Raw genomic sequence first — 10,770 nt, 5'->3', positions numbered from 1 at the left:
TTGTAAATGGAATTATACAAAGTTTTCTTTCTGAGTTTGTTATTAGTGTACAAAAATACAGCAGATTTTTGTATATTAATCTGCTATTCTACAATTTTACTAAATTCATCTATTAGTTCTAACAGTTTTGGTGGAATCTTTAGGGGTTTCCTTATGTAGTATCATTTCATCTGCAAATAGTGACACTTTTACTTCTTCCTTTCCAATTTGGATGACTCTTTTTTCTTTTTCTTGCCTGATTGCTCTGGCTAGGACTTCCAATACTAAGTTGAATAAAGTGGCAAAAGCAGGCATACTTTTTTTATTTCGAGGTTTAGAGAAAAAGTTTTCATCTTTTCACAATTGGGTACAATGTTAGCTGTGGGCTTGTCATTTATAGCCTTTATTATGGTGAGGTACATTCCCTCTATATCAATTTGTTGAGAATTTTTATGATAAATGGATATTGAATTTTGTCAAATGATTTTTATCTAAGAAGATGCTCATATAATATTGTTTTTTATTTTGTTAATGTGGTATATTACATTGATTGATTTGCAGATGTTGAACCATCCTGGCATCCTTGGAATACATTCCACTTGATCATGGTGTATGACTATATTAATGCATGGTTGAATTCACTTTGCTATTATTTTGTTGATGATTTTTGCCCCTGTGTTCATCGGGGATATTGGTCTGTAATTTTCTTTTCTTGTGGTGTCCTTGTCTGTTTTTTTATAAGGATAGTGTTAGCTTTGTAAAATGAGCTTGGAAGTGTTCCCTACTCTTCTAACTTTTGGAAGTGTCTGGGAAGGATTGGTCTTAATTCTTCTTTGAATGTTTGGTAGAAATCACTAGTGAAATTGCCTGGTTATGGAATTTTATTTTTTGGGAGTTTTTTTTTATTACTGATTCAATATCCTTACTAGTAATTAGTCTGTTCAGATTTTCTATTTCTTCATAATTCAGCCCTGGAAGATTGTATATTTCTAGTAATTTATCCATTTCTTTGAGGTTGTGTGATTTCTTGGCATATAATTGTCATTAATAACCTCTTCTGAGCCTTTGTATTTCTGTGGTATCATTTGTAATGTCTTCTATTTCATTTGCCATTTCAGTTGAGCCCTCTCTCTTTTTTTCTAGGTGAGTCTAGCTAAAGGTTTGTCAGGTTTTATATTTTCAGAGAACCAGATCTTTGTTTCATTGATCTTTTCTATCATTTTAGTCTCATATCATTTATTTCCACTCTGATCTTTGTTATTTTCTTCCTTATACTAAGTTTGGGCTTCACTTTTTTTTTTATGGATAATGGTAGGTTATTTGTTTGAGTTTTTCTTGTTTCTTGACTTTTTCAGAGGTTTTATCTTGTTCTTCCTTTGGAATGTATTCCTCCTGTTTGCTCATCTTGCTTTATTCTCTGTGATAGATTCTGTGTATTAGATGAAACAGTCATCTGTCCCAGTGTTGAAGGAGTGGCCTCATGCAGGAGATAAAACCTCATTTAACCTTGTTCTCACTCTGGGTTGTCTTTTTAGCTTTTGTGATTTTTCCAAGGAGCCTATTCTATTTTTAACACCTCCTGGTAGCTGAGGGTGTGTCAAGACCTGTCAGTGTCCCAAAAGGGAGGATCTCAGGCAGCACTTAGATTCAGGCTGATTGGAAGCCAAACCCTTAAACAACAGCTCTTAATGTATGCAAATATATAGTCTTGTGATACCACAAGTGTAAGCCCCACTGGCCACAAAAGCCAAGGAATTAGGAAGTTTCCTCTGGGTTTTAGTAACAAAATGTGGGACTCCCTTCTGGGAAGTACCAATGAGCTGCAGCAAGGAACAGGGTGAATGCTAGGAAGGTACTGTCTGACCTACATCCCCTGAGGTGCCTGGATATGCCCTAGATGTCTGCTAAATCTGAAGCCTGCCCCTCAGGCCAATGCTTCTGGACAAACAGATGAGTCTATTTCTCAGAATAACTGGTGACGTGTTTCAATCTGCTGTCTGTGCAGTGTCCTGGTGGTGATGTTGGGCAGCCCCATCTGGGGAGGACTCTGCCAGCAAGGTGGCACCTCAACCCAGGAGAAGGTTTTTTACTTTAGTCAAGAAAAAATTCACAAGCAGGTCAAGCAGGTACAAGAAAGAATTCAAGAGCAAGTCCAGCAGTTGCAAACAAACAGGAGTTAACTCAGGTGAACGTATACACTCAAGGAGGGAGTGTGGGCACGCTGAAGATGGGAGCAGCACTGGGGTCCCTTCTTGAATTCTTAAATTTCAGCTTACTGTTGGATGGGGGTTCAATGGAATATTCTTCAGGGGAGGCAGTGCTTTCTTGGACTGGGAAGACTTAGGGGCTACACCCTCATTTAGTGCAGGTACGGTCAGCCTCAGACCTGTCATGGCACCAAGGAATGTGACTTTTAGTATGCTATTGAGCACATAATAAACTTTGTGGTAATTGTAGATTATCTTTGTTCCCCATCCCAAATCTAGCTAATTTGAACTGGTTAGAAACCAGATTCTGGTTTGCCATCCATTATTTTTCTAGAATCTAGCTGGTTTGTTTTCACTTAGACTGTTTTGCCAGCTGGCCATAAAAGCTGGCCTCAAGCTTCTCTTGGCTTGCCTGGGGCCTGTTTCTCTTGCTGAACTACACTGCCTTTGTCAGCGGTAGCCTGCCAAGATTTATCAACAATTGTCTCTCCGATTGTTACTATACCATGGGACCCAGAAACATGAGCTCCTGCCTCCAGAGCAAGGAGATCAAGGAGTGTCCCCTGGGCAGTAGCTGCAAAACCCAGGACACCAGACATAAAAGCTGAGGCACAGACTTGCATGAGAGCTCTCCTCTGAGAGGTACGCCACTCTGGAACACAGCAGAGGGAGAGAATGGAGATAGTGCCTGTTCTCTGAAGTGTCTGGTAAGATTTACAATCAGCCCTTAGATGTGTGTTTAATTATACACATTCCCTTAGGCCGCATCTATGGTGATAAGCAAAGGGGTTTCTTTCTCAGAAAAATTGAGCTTCTAAGTCTGTTATCTCTTACTGTGCCCTGAAAGTTGTTTAAGAGGTCTTTTTCCATTGGTTACTGTCCAGTGAACAGTCCAGTGAGCATAAGCCCCATTGGGTACCAGAGCCAGGTGATGTAGAGGTGTCTCCTGGCAGCAGTCACAAAAAAACTGGGGTTCCAGACAAGGTATGGGCTCCTTTCTGGGAGAAACCAGAGTGCTGGAGCAAAGCAGAGGGAGAGGGCAAAGACTGTGACTGTCAGCCTCCATTCCCTGAAAGCATCACATTAGGCCCTATAAGTGTGCCAAGCCAGAAGCCTGGCCCCACAACAAAGCTCCTGGGCAAGCAAACAGGCCCCTTTCACAGAAACACTGGGGTATGTTTCAGTCTTCTGTGCAGTGCCCTGGGGATGACAGTTTGCCAAGAACTGTCTCACCAATCATTATAGTCCCTTGGGGCCCAGGAACACCCACTGTGCCCATCAGAACTTCTCTCACTCCTCCCACTTAAATGCAGTTTGTTCTCAAACAGAGAAGTGGGAGTTGAAGAGTAGCAGCAACATCACATCTATGCCTGAGGATGAGTAAATAAATACATAAATACATAACAGCAGCATTTTTTAAAGATGAAGGGCCTCAAAAACTGGGGATATTTTTGTGGATATTGGGGCATATCAAAGAAGATAAGTGTAGAAAAGGGAGATGGATAGTAAATAAGTGCAAAAGGTGGCAAGAAGGAATAGGACCTGGGGAAAAAGCTAAGCATTGTTTTTGTGACAAAGAACATGGTTCACGGAAGGTAGGACAAGAGAGTCATAGAAGGACAAATAAGATATGGAGAAGAACCAGGATGGTGCCAGGCCGGGGCTACTGACATCTGGACAACAAGTGAAGTACAGCTGACCTTTCAACAGCACAGGTTTGGACTGAGTGGGTTCACTTACATGTGAATATTTTTCAATAGATATATTGGAAAATTTTTTGGAGATTTGTGACAAATTGAAAAAACAGTTTTCTCAAGCTTATTTCATTGTGGAATAAAGTATATATAACACATACACCATACAAAGTATGTGCTAATTGGCTGTTTGTACTGTAGATGAGGATTCTGGTCAATAGTAGGCTATTAATAGCTAAGTTTGGGGGAAGTCAAAATTCATACACAAGTTTTCAACTGCATAGCAACTGGCAGCCCAACCCCCATGTTGTTCAAGGGTCATCTGCAATACCTCAGCAGCAGCATCAAGTAGGGATACTGAATAATGTGAAAATGATGAAAAAATATTTGGGCAAGTTTACTGATCCCCACAGCATATTCCAGGAAAGCTCTTTACCAGGACCCAAAATATACACATGGCTAATATTAATCTCCTTTCGCTATATGGATTCCAGCATGGGGTACGAGGAATGAGGAAATGAGAGATGAATTTCAAGAGAGCCTGGAGTGGATCATTCTATGAAATATCAGGATCCATTTTTGATGAGACTGTTTGTGAATATATAGTGGGAGAAAATACTGACAAAATACATCCAAAAGACCTAAACAGCTAGCATCCAGAAAATCTTTTGAGGTTGATTATTGAATTATGAAACGAGGAGCACTGGGTATCATCTGGGATGTGATTGTGGCACTGGCTAACCCTCGGTCAGTGCATCTTCCCATTTACTAGGAAGAAATAGTCACCTATTTCTACACAGGAGAAACTGCTGGTAGCACAGGATGGCATCATTAAACAAGAATTTGGTGAAAAGAGAATTTTGTGAAAAGGATTGTCCCATTTTCATGTATTTCCAAATCTACTAGCCTTATGATCAGAAAAATATTACTGACATCTATCTCTCACATCTTTCTGCTGAAATGATGTCTACCATTCACCATTCAGTAGATTTTAGCTGAGAATGCACCACATGTACAGATACACACATATGCAAATTAGTTGGGGATATTTAATTCACAAAATTATATTGATTTCTTCTAATTCTGGAAATACAAAGATATATATGTGATTTAGATTCAATTTTTAAGGAAACAAGAGCCCACAGTAAAAATAGACATATAAAATTAATATAAAACAATGTGACAAGATCTACAATGGATAATATATTAAAAAATCAAAACATAAATAGGGGACATTAATTTTCAAGGTGAAAGAAAATGGTTAAAATGAAGTAAAAATTTATAATGTACAAAGAAAAAGGAAGCATTTGTATAGATGTGAGTTCTAGAGGAACTGCGACTTGGAACATGGAGGAAGGCAGTATGTTTCCAATTGGTTAGAGGAGCTGGAGACCAGGAACAGTAGTGAAGCACATGTGTGTGGGGAGTGGTGGTCAGGAGGCAGTAGACAGCAAGGAGTATGACAGGAATTGAAATTCCTCCTCAAATAATGCTGGGAGTGCAGAGCTGAAGTACACTAGGAAAGGCACTGAAAAATAGGTGAAGTTATATCTTTTAGAAAGATGGGAATGGGAACAGAAAAAAAGTATTAACTAGGCCAACATGCATTAAAAATTGGTGTTTGATAAATAGGGAAGGAATATGAGGGTTTTTAAAAATCTACTTCTTTCCTTTTAAAGATAACACCCAAAGGATCAGTCCTTGTTTTGATGTTGGTGTTGGTTTCTTGGTTGAGACACTTTGGAGAAAAGGGGGAGAGAGAGAGAGAGAGTGAATTCCTGAAAATCACCATCCTTCCTCAGAAAACTGTTGTGTTTTTTTTTCTATAACCAATGGGGACAGAGAATGAGGCAGCATCAGTTATCTCCTGCAGACGTATCTAACCAGAGGTCTTATTTAAAGTCTTAGGTAGAAGTCAGGGGAGAGGATAAGGTGACTAAATTAGATGTTGATAAGAAAGGCTGAGAATTTCTTTTAATGTAATGAGCTAGGACTTTAGTGAGGAAAGAGGGCTTGCAGAGTAAATCAAAATGTGGAGTGAGGTCTGGAGGAGCTGGGCATTTAGAGACATGATGCCTGGCTTTTTCATGCATATGTGGGAAATCACTGGCTGTGATTAAAAAAAAATAAAGTGCTATGATGCTGGTATGTTCCTGCTATTCTTGCTATAGAAGAGATGGGAACAGAGAAAGATATTTATTATCTCAACTGATTGCACAAAGAAAGGAAGGTCGGGAACAAATAATGAATTATCATTTATTTTCTTCCAGGACTGAATTATATTTTTCCACATATTTCATTTCATTTCATTCTCTTCATAGCCTTACAGTTGGGGCCTTGTGCCACACTATTTATTCAGTTAACTGCTGCATCCCAACCACACTGCAAAATACTGATCACTTAATAGTATTCAATAAATATTGACTACTAGGGTCTGGTCAGGAAATTAAATATTTTACATTTTTAACAACTTAAAAATAGAATATACATGTAGAAAATCAGAAAAAGCACAAATGTACAACTTATTTACTATAGCGCCCAGATCCATGGAACCACCCAACATCTGTGGAATTATCCATGGCCCAAAACATTGGGCCAAATGCATGAGTTCATATTTGCCTCTTCCCATCCATTCCTTTCCCTCCCCTCCATGATAGCTCACTATCCAAACTTCTGTAGTGTAGAGTCACTCCCTTGCCTTTGAGTATACATTCACAACCTGATATTGATCTCTCAACATGCTTAGTAGCATTATATAATCTGAGTCATACAGTATGTTCACTTTTGTGCCCTAATTGTTTTCAGCTGAGCAGTCAGTAAAGAAAGGTCTTGTCAGTAAATGCTGCTGGATCAGTTGGATATGTTTACTGAAAAAATTAATGAAATTTGACACATATAACACCACAAAATATGTACAAAATTAATTCCAGGTGAATTGTATTTCTACAGGTAAAAAGCAATGCAATAAAACCTTCAGAAGACAATATTAGACAATATAATTTTATATTTTTTATTGAAGTATAGTTGATATATAATATTATATTGATTTCAAGTATACAGCATACTGATTCAACAGTTATATACATTACTGAATCCTCAACCTAACTACTGTAGTTACTATCAACACAGAAAGATGTTACAGAATTATTGACTATATTTTCTATGTTGTACATTCATCCCCTAATTTTTATTATGATTGATATTTTGTGCCTCTTTAACCTCTTCACCTATTTCATACCCCCATCCTCACCCCTTCCCCGTGGTAACCACCATTCTCGCTGTCTCTGAGTCTATTGCTGCTTTGTTCATTTTGTTTGGTTTTTAGATCCCACATATAAATGAAATCATATGGTATTTGTCTTCCTCCATCTGGCTTATTTCACTTAGCATAAACAATACCCTCTAAGTCCATCCAGGTTGTCTCAAGTGGCAGGATTTCTTTCTTTTTATAGCTGAATAATATTCCATTCTGTATATGTACCACATCTTCTTTATTCACTCATCCATTGATGGACGTGTTGGTTAATTCCATATCTTGGCTATTGTAAATAATGTGACAATAAACATGGGGGTGGGTACATATCTTTTCAAATCAGAGATTTTATTTTCTTTGGGTGAATTCCTAAAAGTGGAGTTACTGGGTTATATGGTATTTCTATTTTTAGTTTTTAGAGGAACTCCATACTGTTCTCCATAGTAGCTACACTAGTTTATATTCCCACCAACAGTGCAAGAGATTTCCCTTTTCTCCACATTCTTGTCAACACTTGTTATTTTTTGTCTTTTGGTTACTGGCCATTCTGACTGGTGTGAGGTGACGTCTCACTGTGGTTTGATTTGCATTTCCCCGATGATTAACAATATGGAGCATATTTTCATGTGCTTGTTGGCCATCTGTATGTCTTCTTTGAAAAAACTGTCGATTCAGGTCTCTGCCTATTCTTTAATCAAGTTACTTGTGTACTTTTTGGTGTTGATTCATATGAGTTCTTTATATATTTTGGATTACTCCTTGTTGGATAATCACTTATGAATATATTTTCCCATAGTGTAGATTGCCTTTTTGTTTTGTTGATGGTGTCCTTTGCCTAACAGAAGTTTTTTAGTTTGATTTGGTCCCACTTGTTTATTTTCGCTTTTGCTTCCCTTGCCTGGGGAGACATATCCAGAAAAAAATAACTCATGTTTACACTCAAGAGATTTTTGCCAATATTTTCTTCTTAGGTTTTATGGCTATGTTTGTGTATGGTGTTAAACAGTAATCCAGTTTCATTCTCTTTCTTGTAGCTCTCCAGTTTTCCCAACACCATTTATTGAAGAAGCTGCCTTTTCCCTTTGTATATTCATGGCCATGTGTTATTTGACCATATATGTGTAGATTTATTTCTGAGCAGTCTATCCTGTTTCATTGATATATAGGTCTGTTTTTGTGCCAGTACCACACTGTTGTGATTACTGTAACTTTGTAGAATAGCTTGCAGTCAGGCAGTGTGATGACCCCAGCTTTGTTTCTCTTTCCCAAGATTGCTTCAGCTATATGGTGTCTTTTGTGTGCCATTTGAATTTTAGGATTATTTGTTCTAGTTCAGTGAAAAACAGTGGCATTTTGATGGGGATTGCATAGAATCTGTAAATTGCTTGGGCAGGATGGCCATTTTGACAATATTTATTCTTCCTACCCATGAGCATGGGATAGATTTACATTGATTTGTGTCTTCTCCAATTTCTTTCATCAGTATCTCAGTTTTCAGAGTACAGTTCTTTCACCTCTGTGGTTAGGTTTATTTCTAGGTATTTTATTCTTTTAGATGCAATTGTGATTGGAGTTGTTTTCCTGATTTCTCTTTCTGCTAGTTCATTGTTCGTATACAGGAATGTAACAGATTTCTTTGTATTGATTTTGTATCTTGCAACTTTGCTCAATCAGTTATTAGTTCTTATAGTTTTTGGTGGAGTCTTAAGGGTTTTCTATATAAAGTATCATGTCATCTGCACATAATGATAGTTTAACTTCTTCCTTACCAATTTGGATGTACTTTATCTCTTTATCTTGTCTCATTGCTGTGGCTAGGATGTCCAGGATTATGTTGAATAAAAATGATGAAAGTTGACATACTTATCTTGTTCCTGATCTTAGAGGAAAAACTTCTGGCTTTTTTGCTATTAAGTGTGCTGTTAGCATGTTTGTCATACATGAACTCTATTATGTTGAGGTATGTTCCCTCTGTAGCCATTTTGTTGAGAGTTTTTATCATGAATGGATGTTAAATTTTGTTAAATGCTTTTTCAGCATCTTCTGTGATGATCATACAGTTTTTATCCTTCCTTTTGTTAATGTGGTGTATCACATTGATTCACTTGCAACTATTGTACCATCATTGCATCCCTGGAATAAATCCTACTTGGTCATGATGGATGATCCATTTGATGTATTTTTGAATTTGGTTTGCTAATATTTTTTGAGGAATTTTGCATCTATGTTTATCAGATATATTGGTCTATATTTTTTTTGTAGTGTCCTCATCTGGTTTTCATATTAGAACGAGTGATGTTGACCTCATAGAATGAATTTGGAAGTATTCCCTCCTCTTCTACTTTTTGGAATATTTTAAGAAGGATGGGTATTAGAACTTCTTTAAATCTTTGGCAGAATTCAGCTGTGAAGCCACCTGGTCCTGGACTTTGGTTTGTTGTCAGGTTTTCAATTACCAGTTCAATTTTGTTACTGGTAATTGGTATGTTCAGATTTTCTGTTTCTTCCTGGGTTAGTCTTGGAAGATTGTATATTTTTAAGAATTCATCCATTTTTTCTAGGTTGTCCAATTAATTAGCATATAATTTTTCATAGAATTCTTTAATAATTCTCTGTATTTCTATGGCATCAGTTGTAACTTTTTAATTTTCTTATTTTGTTTATTTGTGTCCTCCTTTTTCTTTATAAATCTGGCTATGGGTTTGTCTATTTTATCTTCTTGAAGAACCAGCTCTTGGGTTCATTGATTTTTTTCTATTTTATTATTCTCTATTTTATTTATTTCTGCTTTGAACTATATTAGGTCCCTTCTACTAACTTTGAGTTTCATTTGTTCTTCTAGTCCTAGTTTCTTTGGCTGCAAACTTAGATTGTTTATTTGGGATTGTTCTTGTTTCTTACAGTAGGCCTGTATTGCTATGTACTTCCCTCTTGGAACTGCTTGTGCTGCATCCCATATGTGGTGAACTGTTTTGTTTCTGTTTTCATTTGTCCCATGTATTGCTTGATTTCCTCTTTGATTTGCTCATTGATCCATTGATTATTTAGAATACATGGTTCAGCCTCATGTTTGTAGGGGTTTTTGCTTCTTTCATGTAATTGATATCTAGTTTCATACCATTGTGATCTAAAAAGATGCTTGGTAAAATATCAATCATTTTTAACTTACTGAAGCTCTTTTTGTGTCCTAATATGTGATTTTTTTCTGGAGAACATTCCATGTGCACTTAAGAAAAATGTGTATCCTGCTGCTTTTGTGTGGAAAATTCTGGATATATGTGTTAAGTAGTCCACCTGGTCTAGTGTGTTCCATGTTTCTGTTTCCTTTTTTATTTTCTGTCTGGATGATCTGTCCATTGATAAAAGTTTGGTGTTAAAATACCCTAACATGATTATGTTGCTTCTATTTCCCTCTTTAGGTCTGTTAGTATTGGTTTTATCAATTTAGGTGCTCCTATGTTGGGTGCATAGATATTTATAATGGTTATATCCTCTTGTTGGACTGATCCCTTTATCATTATGTGATGTCCTTCTTGTCTCTTGTTTCTTTGTTTTAAAATATATTTTGCCTGATATAAGTGCTGCTACTCCTGCTTTTTTCTCACTTTTATTTGCATGAAATACCTTTTTCCATTCA

This window comes from Manis javanica, chromosome 16 (genome assembly GCF_040802235.1).
Source record: "Manis javanica isolate MJ-LG chromosome 16, MJ_LKY, whole genome shotgun sequence".
Classification (NCBI taxonomy): Eukaryota; Metazoa; Chordata; class Mammalia; order Pholidota; family Manidae; genus Manis; species Manis javanica.
The sequence above is the reverse complement of the archived record's forward strand: the minus strand, read 5'-3'. Positions refer to the sequence as shown.